Source organism: Brachyhypopomus gauderio, chromosome 17, assembly GCF_052324685.1.
Source record: "Brachyhypopomus gauderio isolate BG-103 chromosome 17, BGAUD_0.2, whole genome shotgun sequence".
Classification (NCBI taxonomy): Eukaryota; Metazoa; Chordata; class Actinopteri; order Gymnotiformes; family Hypopomidae; genus Brachyhypopomus; species Brachyhypopomus gauderio.
This window is the reverse complement of record NC_135227.1, coordinates 13,768,610-13,785,359: the sequence shown is the minus strand read 5'-3', so window position 1 is coordinate 13,785,359 and position 16,750 is coordinate 13,768,610. Positions and strand designations below refer to the sequence as shown.

The 16,750-nt window shown below is 41.6% G+C and overlaps 1 protein-coding gene across 2 annotated transcripts in view; it reads right to left on the bottom strand.

Moving 5' to 3' along the window:
* Window positions 1-16,750, bottom strand: part of insyn2ab (inhibitory synaptic factor 2Ab) — a 119,446-nt gene that overhangs the window by 52,660 nt on the left and 50,036 nt on the right. Inside the window, exon 3 of one of the 2 annotated variants that reach the window (XM_076978907.1) lies at window positions 15,172-15,298. The gene's annotated coding sequence lies outside the window, so the exon portion shown is untranslated. Of the gene's footprint in view, window positions 1-15,171; window positions 15,361-16,750 lie in introns of those variants that run through there. The other variant, XM_076978908.1, reaches the window with a different exon arrangement.

Genomic DNA, 16,750 nt, shown 5'->3' with positions numbered 1-16,750 from the left:
GTAGGTCTGTTCACTATGCTTTTTGGAAAACGTCTCTGTTCCTGGTTCTAGTATACATCCTAATTTAACTGCGTGTGCTTTTCATTTTAAAGTAAGATCTATTTATTTGGTTATCAATTGTTCAGTTTGATTAGTTCAGCATTATCAACTGTTTTATTGGTAAATATCAGAATATATATGAAGTAGCTGGATATAATATCTGTATTTCCTACTGTACATGCAAGAAACAACAAGAAAGCCTTTGTATTGTCTCAAATGTGTGCTGAAACTCTACAACATATTGTGATGCTGACTTGAAGTTTGGACAAGACTAGTGACACTAAATAGCCTAGCAGGTATACAGCTCCTTGTAGAGGAATATAGGAGCATATGGCACAAATTAAAAAATGGCAATTAAAATGGAATGAAAAAAATAACAAAATTATTAACTGATTTTTTAAATAATGGGTATTCAAATTCTCAGTCTACTCCACCCACCCCATTTATTTTATTGTGAATATATCAGGGCTCCAGACTGCGACTAAAATGGTCGCAATCGCAATAATTGTCACAATCATGATCATAGATATTAATTAGCGAGTAATAGAATGATTTCACTCGTCAGTGGCGACAGGTGATACAACAGCATTATATATATTTTTAGGGGTGAGGATTTTTTGTAATTGGAAAAAAAATCCACTATTTTCTTTTGAGTTTGTACTTTGAAAGTTAAATGATGGGCTACTTTAGCTCCCACTCACATGTTTGTCTCTGCCTATCAACAAATGTGGGCATCCGATCACGTGACTCGCAAAACAGCAGAGCCGAGCTGAAACTTTAGCACTATGCGTTAGCTTGTTGAAAAGGGCGACGCGAAAAATATCGGATGAGGTGAGTGTTGCAATGCTTATTAATTTGTATATTATTATGGCCCCTAGAAAAAGTTATTGACTAGTGCTGTCAATTCCAGGTGCTGCGATTAAAAGTCCTCATCAGGATTTTGCTCAAGCTTGCTAGATTTTCTAATTAGCAATCCAGGTAAAATTAGTGGAGTCAACACAATCCAGGAAGCCTGAGCAAAATCCTGGTGAGGACTTTTAATCGCGGCACCTGGAATTGACAGCGCTATTATTGACACCTGATTTTTCCCTTTTAGGAGCCACTGGCTCTTTGAGTATTGTTTTTGTCTGGAGCCCTGTATATATTAATATCAGTATAGTGATATGAATTTTGTGGTATAATTTACTGTAAACAGTTTTCTGATGTTTACTGCAACATTGTTCCAAAGCACTATTAAACATTTGCTTGCATCAGTCTAAGGTAGTAAGTATGAGTTAGTGATTATACAGTTGTGATCAAATGTATTCAACCCCCACTGAAATAAAGTGTTTTGGCCAGTTTGACATTGATTTTGATCATTTCAGTCATCTTATTTACAATTATATCAAAGAGGCACTTATAAATTAGACAAACATAACATAATATTTATGATGGAATAACCACAAATGTCTTTACTGTGCTCACATCATTATCAGTTTTATTCAACCCCCTAGTGACATTATTTTTTAGTACTTAGTACAACATCCTTTTCCAGTTATGACAGCTTTCAAGCGTGAAGCATAGCTTGACACAAGTGTCTTGCAGCGACCTATGGGTATCTTAGCCCATTCTTCATGGGCAAAAGCCTCCAGTTCAGTCACATTCTTAGGCTTGCGCACTGCAACTGCCTTCTTTAGTTCCCACCAGAGGTTCTCAATTGGATTTAAGTCTGGTGATTGCGATGGCCACTCTAGAATGTTCCAGCCTTTCATGTTCAACCATGCTCTAGTGGACTTGGATGTGTGCTTCGGATCATTGTCCTGTTGGAAGGTCCAACGTCTCCCAAGCCGCAGGTTTGTGACTGACTCCATCACATTTTCCTCCAAGATCTCCTGGTACTGAAGGGAATTCATGGTACCCTGCACACGTTGAAGCTTTCCTGTACCATTAGAAGCAAAACAGCCCCAAAGCATAATTGACCCCCCGCCATGCTTCACAGTAGGCAAGGTGTTCTTTTGTTCATAAGCCTGGTTCTTCCTTCTCCAAACATAGCGCTGGTCCATTGTCCCAAACAGTTCTAATTTAGTTTCATCTGACCACAGTACACTGTTCCAAAACCTTTGTGGCTTGTCCACATGACTTTTGGCATACTGCAGTCGACTTTTCTTGTTCTTTGGAGTCAGCAAGGGGGTGCGTCTGGGCATTCTGGCATGGAGGTCTTCGTTATGCAGTGCGCGCCTTATTGTCTGAGCTGAAACTTCAGTGCCCACATCTGACAGGTATTTTTTCAGTTCCTTAGCAGTCACGCAGGGATTTTTCTCCACATTACGCTTCAGGTAGCGCACAGCAGTCGCGGTCAGGATCTTCTTTCTGCCACGACCAGGTAACGTTTCCACTGTGCCCTTTAACTTGAACTTGCGAATGATACTTCCGATAGTGTCTCTTGGAATATTTAACAACTTCGCAATCTTTTTATATCTATTGCCATTCTTGTGAAGAGCAATAACCTCTTCTCTTGTCTTCTGGGACCATTCTCTTGCCTTCACCATGCTTGGAAACACACCAGTAGATGTCTAGAAGGAGCTGAGTATCACAGTCCTTTTAAATCTGCCTAATTGGTGCTTATCATGCTTGATTGCTGCTCGTTGACATCCACAGATGTTTTCAATACCTGATGGAAAACACTGGAATGAACCTCTGTTCTTAGGAGTGGTAGTCGTAAAGGGGTTGAATAATTGTGTCAATGAAGAAATCACAAAAAGGCCATTTAATACTTTATGACAAAAAAAATTGATGCTATCTTAGTTGCATTTAGTTCTTTAACAAGTCCTTGTAAGATTTCATTATGAACACAATTACAAATGTGCACTGAATTCCATAAAACCCTTCGCAGCATTGGGGGTTGAATAAATTTGATCACAACTGTACAACCATCAGTGCAGATGGACGATAACCTGTTATTCATCAGGTGTGGTGAATTTAAATTGTTACCAGGGCGGTGTATATATACAACCATCAGTGCAGATGGATGATAGCCTGTCATTCATCCACTACTTTTTTAATGTCATGCAATCTACCCACACTCCTTCGCGATCGACCGACTCTTCCTTCGCGATCGACGTAATGGGCACCCCTGATCTAGAAGAAAAAAAAGAATAGCTAGGGTAATGGCATATCAAATCTGGTGAAGATACTTCAGAGTGCCTGGGATGTTTGAGTAATAGAACAGAGACAACTATTTCTGTACATCAAGTTATGAAGGGTGCAAAACGTTTTGTGAAGCACGTCACTTCCCAGCACAGCACCATAATGCTATGCTATAATATGTGGTTTGGATAGATGGAAGGATAAAATAAGAAACAGAGAATACAGAAAAAAGAGAAAAAATATATTGAGCATTTAACCAGACTTTATTTTTTGTTAAAGTTGCAGAATAAAAGAGTGATACAGTGTAAGAAAAGTTGGAATGATAAGAATGGAGGGACTTCGAATGACATGTGAAAAAATGATGACATGAAAAATGATGACTGAGTAAGACTGGAGAATGGTGAAATGATTATCTGAATAAAATAATGTCAGAGAAATAGATAGGCCCATCATAAGGGGTATCCATGATTTTATTTCCAACCTTATTGCATCACTGCTGGCTTAAGCTTTTTCATATTCCTGAAAATCTAGATTCTAGATCAGTTGTCTTATGCTGGGACAAAACTGCACAAATTCTGCCTCAATTTTGTTTTTAGAAATCGAAAAAAATATTTTAAAATATGTTAGGCTCGCTAGATGTTTGACAGTGTCTTCATTCAAAATAATCACTCAAAACTAGCTTTGGCTGTGCAATATCATTACCCATTATTGGTGTTTTAGCTTAGGCTAATGTCTACTGTTACCGCATATAGCTAGCCAGATATGTTGGAAACTAACTGTATCAACTATAAAATTTCCCACTACTATTCCACTATTAGCGCTAACGATAGCAATGCTGGTTATTTACAGTATTTATTTATTATCGATTCTGATAATGAGCCTACTGTGCAGGGCCGGCGCCAGAACATATACAGTGAGGGGGCGTCAGAAAATTTCGGGGTGGCGAACGTAAGTTGTTGAGCGGGGGGGGGGGGGGGGGGGTGTGGCGTGTTGCGATTGCTGTAAAATAAATGGGTCTTATTATTTACATTGAGGGGGGCGGGACACCTCGCCTGAGGGGGCGACGCCCCCATTCGCCCCCCCGTGGCGCCGGCCCTGCTACTATGTCTTCTTATGTATGACATTTATTAGTTGTATACAGCAGGGCTCTCAAGTTTTGGATTCATGTCAGAGTGTGAGAGTTGTTGACGGGGGGTGGCGAACGTGAGTTGTTGAGCGGGGGGGGTTTGTATATCGCGGTCGATCGCCAGTGGAGGGCGACATAGATATGGATCGGAGGTAAATAAACTAAATTTTTTTTTCTCGCCGTGTGAAATCGGAAGTGTGGCGTGTGAGCGTGTGAAGACGGTCAAATGCGTGTGTCACACGCTCAATGCGTGAGACTTGAGAGCTCTGTATACAGTGAGGAAGATGCATACTGTATATGCAAGTGTATCCTGAAAACTAGCCACCCCATAGCAAGTTGTAGCATGTTGTAGCATGTGGTACAAAGTTAGAAAGTTTTCCGGATTGCTGAGGAATTGGTGGTGATAGCTGTGGGATGCTCAGAGAAGCTGACAAAAACTCCTGAAGGTACTGCTCTCAAACAATAGAAAGAATACGTAGAAACATTGTTGACATGGGGACTGACTTTCCACGTCAGAGAGAATTCCACAATTCCAGAAGTCCAGAATTAATAAAGTCCACATTTTGCACTGCAACTAGAAGTTAATTGATGTTTGCAACATGTCTTTATTACTCGTTTTTTTTAGATAGATTTGTGAAGGTAGTTTTCATGAAGATGACATTTTGTGGTGAGCTGCCAACCAGATCATGAAAGCCTGGCATTAAAAATGATGTCACTGGAGCAGGGCAGGTCCTCAGTCGATTGTTTGAGCTCAGAAATGAGATCCAATGTTTACTATCAGAGAAAAATCTCCACTGGCCAACCACTATGCTGATGTATACCTTTTGGTCAAACATGCCTACCTTACTGATATATTTTCACAACTCAACATGCTCAACTAATCAATTCAATGTAAAAAAAAACAGCATAATTTTGGTTTCTGAACAAATTGAAGGATTCAAGAAAAACTGACCTTGTTGACCAGGAGGATGGACATTTTCCTGCATTTGAGTGAAGTTTTGCAGACACTTCACATGTAAATGTCACCAGTACAGTCTCTCATCATTTTTCACAGCTGCCTGAGAAATTCATGGAATACTTTCTAAAGGATCCCAAACATGGTAATCTGTGGATTTTGGACCCCTTTTCTGTTGATCCTGCTGATATTCTTTCACTTGCGCAACATTGCCAAAATTAGAAACATATTAAATATTAGTGATGCAGAAAAACTAATCCATGCATTCATATCCTCTCGTTTAGATTATTGCAACAGTCTCCTAGCTGGATGTTCTGGTAAATCGATAAACAAACTCCAGCTGGTTCAGAACGCAGCAGCACGAGTTTTAACAAAAACTAAAAAGTTTGATCACATTAGTCCCGTACTATCGTCATTACACTGGCTGCCAATTAGATTCCGTATTGACTATAAAATACTTTTATTAACATATAAAACGCTGCATGGCTTAGCTCCAGACTATCTTAGTGAACTTATTGAACAATATAACCCAGCGCGTTCACTTCGCTCTCAGGACGCAGGGTTATTAACTGTTCCTAGGATCAAAAAGACCACAGCAGGTGGAAGAGCCTTTTCTTTTAAAGCTCCACAATTGTGGAATAATCTTCCTGCCTCTATTCGGGACTCAGACACAGTCTCAATGTTTAAAACTCGATTAAAGACTCATCTGTTTAGTTTGGCCTTTGATTAATCTGTTACATAGTTACTACATCTCGTATCTTTTCTCCGAGGTTCACCTGGAGAGCCTACAATACCAGCATCGCTGCTCCGACATGGAATGAAAGCCTGGCGTTCATCAACAGACATTTACAGTGACAATATCAAAACCCAGAACTTTCATTTTTACCTTTACTTAGTCTTATTGTGTGATTTGTGTGTGACTTGTGTATTTGTCTGTATTTTGTGTAATTTGTGTGTTAACGGGCCGCCCAATGGAGGATGGGTTCCCTTTTGAGTCTTGGTTCTCCCGAGGTTTCTTCCTAATCCCCACCATCATAGGGAGTTTTTCCTCGCCACTGTCGCCTTTGGCTTGCTCATTAGGGTTCTGGACCCATAGTATTGTTAACCTTTTAAATCCTGTAAAGTGCTTTGTGACAACATGTGTTGTGAAAAGCGCTATACAAATAAACTTTGATTTGATTTGATTTGATTTGATTTGATATTGCACTTCCCACAGAACTTGAAACTCAGCTAATTGAACTGTCATCAGACAGCAGCTTAAAGTTGCAGCATGCCAGACTTTATCTGGGTTCTCTATGGATCAGTGTTTCAATGAAATTCCACTGTCTTGCAGTTAGGGCTGTGACAGTTCTTTGCCTTCTCAACAATTCTGTTTTTTCTTCTGTGGCCACAACCAAGTAAAAATCCAGGAAAAGATTGAAATCAACTTTGGGCGCCAACTTAAGAGTCTTTCACTCATCCATTCCAAGAGTGGATGTTCTTCTTGACATTGATTCTACCATCCAAATGAATAAATATAATGCAATAATGTTGGAAACTTTTACAGATATATATATATACATCTCCTATGGTGGAAATATTATTGAAAATAGTAAATTCATGTTGTGTGTTTTTGTTCCAAACAAATGTCCAGACCAGTGCTCATGTGATATGGGACCCATTCCTGTTTTTTAAGACTGTTGGAGTTGAGGCAAAGAACTTTCCTCCCACTTTTCTACTTGTGATTGAACTGAAACGAACAATGTATCTTGTAAGCTATTGTTCAGGTCCCAATTCTCAAGTTTCTCAAGAGAATCCCTGTCTTAGACCATGTACAGTGAATGTAAAAGGCATGTTGAAAAGGGTATGGACTCCCCCGGCTATAGTAAGGAAGCCTGCATTCATGTGTTTTTGGGGAGGTCCTTTGAAAGGCGGGTTGGATGTTGTGGAAAAACTAGCTTATACAACCCCTGGTAAAAGTTAGAGAACCACCACTCATGGAGAAAATGGAAAAAAAATTGTTTCATTTTGTTAAAAAAAAACAAGAAACATTTAAAGTCAGACATGCCACAAGACTGGTTTGTAAAATGCAAACCTTCTAGCAACAAACAAAAAGCTAGATTGTCATGGTCACAGCTCCGGACCCTTCCCTGTGGGTGTGTCGTTATGTCGTCTGCGTGCAGTTATGTCCATATTTGTAGTTCCGTGGGTGTGGGTCGTTGGTGAGCGTGTTCGTAGTCGCACCTGTGCCTTGTCTCGAGATCATGAGGGTCTGTGTTAATCACCTATTTAATGTGCGTTCGCGCAATGTCTTGTGCTCGTCTTTGTCTTGAGTCCATGCCTGCGTGAGTTATCCTGTGTGTGTGTGTGTGTGTGTGTGTGTGTGTGTGTGTGTGTGCTTGCGTTTTTTGCTTGGGACTTCACGTGTTTTGTTTATTAAACATTGTGTGTTGCACCGTGCTACGTTCGTCGTGCCTCCTTCCTTCGAGCGTCACATAGATACATAATTATAATCAGTCACAATAGCTTTTTAAATAAATAAACCTTTTTTAATAAAAAAGGTAAACAGGAAAATATTCTGGAATTTTTAAAAAGTACCATTAGTGCTTTGTTGCACCACCTCTGGCTTTTAAAAGGTTGAATTATTTGAGGCATGGATTTAACTAATGACAAACTGTATGTCAGTCCAGCTCCATCCATCTCTTATTGCCATTAACAGATCAGCTTTACAAGTTGGAGCCTCGTCATTGACCATTTTCTTCATTTTCCACCAGAGATTGTCAAACGGATTTGTATCTGAACTATTTGCAGGTCATACCATTTTTGAAGGAATGTTTTCACATCCTTTGCCCTATGGCAGGATGCATCATTTTGAAAAATGAAGTCATAACCAAACATCCTTTCAACTGATGGAATAAGAAAAGTGTCCAAAATTTCATTGTAGACTATATGTCTTCAATGAAAGCCAATGACATATCCTCCTTGCTTTTACCTGACATGCAGACCCATATCAATGACTGGAAATTTACATGTTTTCTTCAGGCAGTCATCTTCATAAAATGTATTGGCCCATCACCAAACAAGAGTTCCAGCATCACCACCTTGCCCAGTGTAGATTCGCAATTCATCACTGAAGATCACTTTCATCCAGCCACCTACAGTCCATGATTGCTTTTCTTTAGCCCACTGTAACCTTGTCATTTTCTGTTTAGGTATTAATGATGGCTTTCATTTTACTTTTCCTTATATATATGCCATTTCTGTTAGGCAATTTTTTACAGTTTGGTCACAAACATTAACTCGTTTTCACTCATATGTTTCTAATTTCTCTTTGGTTATAGATTTTTGTTGTGCATTTTCGGTCTTTCTTGGTTTACCAGTGTGCTTCCTTTTTACAGCCTTTCCATTTTGTTTGTACTTGGTCCAGAATTTAGACACAGCTCACTGGAAACAACCAACATCTTTTACAACATTCCTTGATTTACCTTCTTGAAAAAGTTTTATAATCCTCTTCTTTGTTTCAACAGACCTCTCTCATACCATGGTTCTAGTCAATCCATTTTGTACAAAAGCTCACCAAGATGTGAGAACTTTTATCTGAAGGCTAGGCTAATTAGCAGATTTAAGCTGGTTCAGGTGTTTGTTTTAGAACTACAAATGACAAGTTATTCCATATTTCCCCAGAATTCAATGATTCCATATTTTATTCTTCTGTTTACTCAATTTTCTTTATAAAGCAATTGTGTCTGACTACAATTATTGCTTCTTTTAATGTTTCCTAATGCCAGAAGGTGTGTGATTTACATAATAGTCTTCTGACATGTCTCTGTGATTTGATTTTTTTCTATAAAATTAAAGAATTGGAAGAACATTCTCCAAGAGTGGTGATTCCATCATTTTTGCCAGGGGTTGTACATGTGGGTTTATACAGCTACAAGATGAACATAGCTAACGCTAGATAGCTTATACCCATTTTAGCTCATATTAATGTTGGATCTTATCCAGCTAGTTATGTCAGAAGCTAGTGAGCTAACTACATAATTCTCCACCGTTGGAAAGCCACGTCGATGTTCACTCTGGTTTGACCTCTTGCTTTATCCAATGTCTTTTTGGTCATTGCCTTTTCACCTTACAGTCCCTGACATAAGTTCTGTCACTTATCCATGTTTTGGAAACACATGGACACAGTCCTTCAAGCTCATGGAAGTCACACAAAATATTAAATATGGCTCTAATAGCACCACAACGTCATTCACCAGTGTTATGAAGCATATATTTGTATATGAAGTGAATAATTTGATTGATTTTCACCTTACTTTCTGTGGGCGACAAAACTTTTGTCTTGCCAAAATCTGACCTTTTTGTGTTCATTAAAACTTTGAGCCAACTTTGATGTATTTTTGGCTCATGTAAAATTTTAAATCAGGGTTTAAAACCACCACAACAGCATTTTGGCATATTTAGAAATCTAGTTTAAAACCAGTAAAGAGAAATGCTCAGTGAAAAGTGCAGAATTGTTTTACCACATGGCTTTGCATGGACTTGTGCTGTCCATACATGTGGTATGTGCCAATTTAACCAAACATATATTTCTGTCTATTTCACTAAGATACATTTTGAGTCAGTTTTGCAGTTCACCAAGTGGCAGCAACACCACAATGCATTTCGATAAATGAATATTTATAGTAAAGTAGTTATATGTCTGAAAGAACAAATTATACATTTACATATTAGAGAAATTATATTAGACATATCGCAATTTTATCATGATAAAAAAACAGTGCTGTTAACGCATATTCTATTTGGCCCTGAGAGTCATCCGTGGTTCATGTTGAGACTTGACAATGCGCAGCATCTCTCATTAAGAGTGGAGGAGTAGATCAGTAATGGATAAAGGTATGTTAAATGGGAAGTTTAATTTCAAAAGTTTGCCAGATGGCTCTCTTGACAAAACAAAGGCTGTTTGCAGTTATTGTCAGGCTGAGTTTAGCTATCACCAGAGTACATCCAGCCTGAAACACCACATGCAGGCCAAACACACATTTGGCAGCAGGTTGAGCTCTGGCAATGTACGACAGAAAACATTGAACAATGTTCGACGGCAGACGGTGGATCAGCCAACCTCCAAAAAATTAACGGTAGCAATTGCTAAATTGATAGCCACAGCATGCAGACCGATTAACGTAGTGGAGGACGAGGATCTGCATGACATAATTATTAGTATTACTGCCTAGTATGTGTATAAAACTCCCTTATAGTTTTCTCTTGTCCCAACAATATTAGCATAACATAGCATAAAATGTATTCACCATTTTAATTGTAACTGTAAGGAATGCCATCTGATCCTGATCTGTCCCTACCAGCCTCACCTGCCACTAATCACCACACCCCTTTTTTGTCATACACCCTCATCATTCCACTTCCTAGTTGCAAAGTATTGCCGTTCATACCGATGCATGCAGCATACCGAGCAGTTCCATTGCCTGTTTGATCTTCTGTGTTCTGACCCTTGCTTACTCCCCAGACCTCATCTCCTGCCCAGCCCCTTTGTACCTCCTGGATTCTGCTCTCCCGTTATGACCCTGGACCGTCCCGACCACCCCAAGAAAACACTATCGCTACTAATCTTAGTGCTAGTTATTCATATGCCGTTTTCTGTACACGTGAGGCCTTTAAATAAAAGCGGTATACTTCCGCAGTTGGATCCCTCCCTGTCTGGTCAATACATTACAGTAACATTTGATTTAAAAGCCCTTATTTTCTATAACATTAATAAAAATGTTAATAAACTGTTAATAAAAAAATTTATGAATGTCTTCTCTAAGAATACACAAATATTCTGCAACTACCTTAAGCTTCCGTTCTAAGTGTTTAATGATGTCTTTGAAAGAGCACTTAGAATATTTTCAGAAACAGCATGGAGTATCTGAAGCCTGTACAATGGTATTCAGGGTAGTGCTGCACTGTGTGGATAAGTTCAAAGGAACAGTGAGATGGAATGAGAAGATTTATTTCTCCTGTGTCCTTCAGATGGCACAACGAAGCATAAGTAACTCAAAAGCAATAACACTTGTCCTCTTAAGGCAAAGACCACCTAGGAGCTCTGAAATTTTTGCGAGTATAACTACAGAAAGGACAATGTAACATGCAAGACAGCATGACTTTGAAGCCCATTTAGAATGGCAAGATGAATGCTTTTGAACACCAGTCATGTAAAACGATACCTAGTTATGCAGTGGAACTGTGTCCATGATTGTTGATTATGGTTCAGAAGTATTCACTCTATTGGCATAAGTGATAGAACGATAGCTTATAGCATGAAAACCTCAAAGATGACTTTGAAATTACCGTAGTTAGTTTTTTAGCCATATCTATGTGTTGTTTGACTTTCTTCACTAGTTATTTCAGTTCTACTGTAGGAGTTCTGCTGCCCCATGTATTCCACCTTATAGGAGCTTTGCTCTGTTGAAAGATTCAGCAAATATGAACACTACATCTGAGCTAAACATCAGAACTGGGACAGTGTTTTCCTTGAAAGAATGCAAGTCTCCTGCATACACAGATCAATTGCAGAAAACCTGTTGCTAATGTTTTTAACGTGTCCTCACCATTAAGAGTGAAGCTTTATAACATATGTTCATAGCTAGTAACAGTACCTGAGTTACTAAATAAAAGTACCAACATTTTTCAGTGTCACAGACATGAGGAAATGGCTCGTCTCTAAGGAGAGAGACGCCTTCAACATGGATAACAACATCCCCATTATCAGCATACATGCACAGAAACCTCACCTCAGGATTACGAAAATGTTCTATGTGGTTCACTGGACAGAAATCTTCAAGATGTCTGTTTCTCTCTGTGTCTTCCTCCTCTCAGTGTCAGGATTAGGAGGCAGAGTCGCAGTTTAGATGTATGTAATTTAATAAACAAAGGGTAGTGGTACATGGTAGAAAAAAAAGACATAGGTGCAGCTAATATTCAGGAGCTCTGGATTTAACTGGGGTATTCTGGGCAATGTAGTCCATAGGATGTGGTTTAAAGGCATGCCATTGTATAGATTACTACATTCACATAATGTGGAGAACAAAATTGACTATGGAGTGTTAAAAATTATGTCTGAGTCTGACGTATGTATGTATGTATTCTGACATGTATGACTGATGTCTGAGCGAACTCTTCCACTGGGGCATTATTCAGATGTATTGTTTTATTTTAATTCACACATGGGAGTGCTAACTGTCTGGTTCAATTTAGTGTTGTCAGAAGTTCCTTTTTTTCTGTATTTTTTTTGCTCAAATTAAACACAATAGTAATTATCCCTACCAGCTGCTCCAATTTACACCTAAAGAAGGAAATTTTCAGCAGACTCCCGGTAGAACTGCAGTTACAGCATAGTACAAATGTAGCCTAAATAGTACTGTTCCATAAATCATAGGATAAGTTTTCAGCAGCAGTAGTAAGGAAAGTGGAGTCCTTCTGTGTTGTCAGAATATCGCAAGGCATGTGAGTCAAATGTAAATGAATATCACCTGTCACTTAAAAACCATGTGTGACGCTGAGGTCGCGGCGAAGGATGAGACACGGAATCCCTCTTGACTGACGTCACTTTTATTATATATATACGTAGAAGCGCGTATAGCGCACGAAGAACATCCAAACATACCACAGAGACGTGTATACATTAGACAACGACGAGCACAAGACACTGCGCGAACGCACATTAAATAGACAGACCACATCAACCCCACGAGCCACAGGTGAGACGGATAATTACAAGACACACCAGCACCCACGGAGATACACTGACGCAGACGAGTAGACGCAGACAACGTTAACACACACCCCAAAGGAAGGGTTCGGGGACCGTAGCGTGACAGACGCCCCCACCAAGGGCACTACCCATCCCGGGGTGCCAACAGGACCGAGTGCCCCGAACCCACGTCGATGGGCGGATCCGAAGCGCCCAGTCCTGCGTCTGGGAGATGACCGCCCTCGGTGGAGAGTCCGCCACGCACAGTCTAGAACACCCTCCCTGGGAAGACGGGGGAAAACACGTTAGACACATTTAACGGGACGGACACAAACACATAAACAGGAACACTTACACACAGAGGAACAAACGGGGAAAAGGGGTTCTGTACACATACGGGCAGACTCACGAACACTGTCACGCACACACACGAAACAGGCGCCAGACTACGGGCCAGGAGTAGGGCGATAAGGGGAGAGAGATCGGGAGCTGCCGGTGCTGCAGCAGACGGTCCTCCTCCGGTCCTCGCTGCGGACGCTCCGCTGGGTGCAGCGCAAATGGCGGACGTGCCGGATGCAGGGCGGCCGGCGGACGTGCCGGGTGCAGCGTGGCCGGCGGACGCCCCGAGCGGACCGCCTGGGAGATTCCCTGCGGTCTCCATCTCCTCCTCCTCTTCTCCTTGGTCCCACTCCATGGACTGCTCCGGGCTGCCACCCCGGGAGCAGTCCATCTTCTCTCCTCCGGAGCGGTCGGAGGATGGGACCGTCTCTGGTGTCCACCTCCCCTTTACAGTCCCAGCGGAACACTCAGAGGAAGGCGGACTGCCTTCCTCCTCCGACTCGAACTCCTCCACCTCCTCATCGTAGCTCACGGCCGGGGAGGAGCGTTCTGACGGAGGGTAATCGTCGTCTTCCTCCTCCTCTTCCTCACCGTAGCCCACGGCAGGTGCGGAGCACTCGAACAGAGGGTAATCGTCGTCTTCCTCCTCCTCTTCCTCACCGTAGCCCACGGCAGGTGCGGAGCACTCGGATGGAGGGTAGTCCTCCTCGTTCCCCTCTCCCCCACCATAATCCACTGTGGGGGCGTAGCAAACGGACGGAGGGTAGTCCTCCTCCTCGCCGTAGTCCACGGTGGAGGCGGAACAAACCGAGGGAGCCTGATCTTCCTCTTCCTCCTCGCCTTCTGATTCCTCCCCCTCAAACTCGCTCTCAGGGGTCTTCTCTGTGGAGCAGAGTTCGAGGGAGCCTACCCTCAGGGGCGAGAGGTCTCTGGTGGGAGAGGGGTGTCGCTCCCTCCACATCCGCACCGCGGTCTGGCGGAAATACTCCGCCATTTCCACAGTGCTGGCCTCCCGAGCCCGAAGCAGCATGATGCTGCATAAAGGGTCCTGCTCCATAAGGTCGGGAGTTACGGTGGCCGCGCGGTGTTGGGCAGGAGTATGACGTCGCTTGCTGGGGCGCTGGCCCCTCTTTGGCCGGGTGGCGTAGCCTGGCATACTTGGGGTGTCTCAGACGGCTCATCGTTCTGTGACGCTGAGGTCGCGGCGAAGGATGAGACACGGAATCCCTCTTGACTGACGTCACTTTTATTATATATATACGTAGAAGCGCGTATAGCGCACGAAGAACATCCAAACATACCACGGAGACGTGTATACATTAGACAACGAGGAGCACAAGACACTGCGCGAACGCACATTAAATAGACAGACCACATCAACCCCACGTGATGACGAGACGAGCCACAGGTGAGACGGATAATTACAAGACACACCCGCACCCACGGAGATACACTGACGCAGACGAGTAGACGCAGACAACGTTAACACACGCCCCAAAGGAAGGGTTCAGGGACCGTAGCGTGACACCATGCCTGACAAAGAATTTCAAAAATATTTTCAAATTCAATATAAAAAGTACTAGATGATCCATCTCATTAAGATTATGAGACAAAAAAAGTCATAATTATGATGCACAGGGTTTCTGTCCCTAAATGTGTGCAGTGCCATAGGTTTAATTTCAACACAGGACCCATGATATTTTCAACAAAAAAAGAAACAACACACACAAAAATACATACTGACACAGAATGTGATGTGGTGACCAGCGTACCCCATCACTAACTTGTAAGGTGGTCCTAAGGGACTATAGAGAGACATTAATGTGCAATTTTAAATGTACAAATGAATATACTGACCGGAGATCTGGTGAGGTCGACGGGTATTGGAAGAGTGCCGGCTGGAGCAGGGGTCCCTTTTCTCTGGGCCAGGAGGATCCACTGGTTCGAGAGGGAAGGGGGGTTCATGCTTTGTGTGTTGCAGGTCCTGTAAGAAATGGATGTATTAAAGTGTTGCTGGGGATGTACACCCCTAGGACGGTACAATGGTTTGGCCTGGGCGGGGCCTAGGGTATAAGAGTCATGGGAGAGTAGATTCAGGGCTCTCACTTGCGGGATATAACGACTAGCAGACTGGGTCGTAGAAGTTATAGCCTTGCGGCTGACTTCATTCTTTGGTTTGATTATAGTAGAAACCAACAAATGTGAATAGTGTACATATTTATACCTTCGTTTAATTTTGTGTTGTACAGTGTTTTGTTTACCTTTTTCACATCGCACAATAAATCACCTTTTTGGAATATCTACATTGGAGTCCTTCCTGAGGTTCGCCAACCCACAATCTTAAGCCAACCTCTCTGACACGCGTAAAACCGAAAGCCTCAGCAAAAGGGGTAGCAACAACCTCACACAGAACGTAAGTTATATTACTATTATATTACTTGCGAGTGCATGCTGCACACACAGATGTTTATTGACTACAGGTAGCGCAGATAGCCCACATTAACAGCTTACATATAACTCTGTGGACTCAAAGATGAGCACAGGACATTGTGTTCACACACATTATACAGCTGTAACTAAACAAGACTCAAGTGATGATGAGATGAGCCACAGGTGAGACGGATGAACATTCACACATTGAACCACACCCACAGAAGTACCAGATGTAGGCTATACCTACACACACCCAAATGGAGGGGCCCAGGCCGTACCGTGACATTACCAAATATTGGAAATGTTCATTTGTTATCTTTTAAGCCAACAGTTTCAGGCTAACTGGAATAGAGGGCAATCTGACATTTATGAAAAAGCAAATGGTATCAGCTAGCCTCTTTTATCACATGAATGCCACTTAGGAAGGATACTGTTATCTCGTTGAAATTATGAAGTTTGCATACGTATAGCCTCATTGTGCAGCATTCATTGGGTATATCCATTTTAAGATCTATGACACTGTCCTGGTCTCATAAAACAAATGCACATGGGGCTGCGGCAGCAGTGAAAAAAGGAATGCCATTCTCAAGTCACATATCAACTGTAAACACAAAAGTCTAGCGAAAAAGCATCTAAACATCACTACTGCGACAGATTTGAAATGTTGTCCATTTGTTATAATAAGTGAAATCATGAATTTTTAATGTCAGTTCTGGAAAGAGATGACACACAGGCTGCCACCATCTTTTCATCTACAAGTTCTAATCCCAATATCTGTTTTTAGCAAATCTTTAAGGCTTAAGGATTCTGGATCTCACATGGCTGGCACTCCCATGTAACCTTAACGCTGGGTCATACCATTGATTGTTTAGTTAACAGACCTAGGTCTGAATCCCATTCTTAGCCCTCAATAACATAAGAAAGTACAAAAGGTTGAATACCTAATAGCATAATTGAATCTGTTGTTCAGTTGTTCATTCACAATAAGCAGAGACAGAAATTA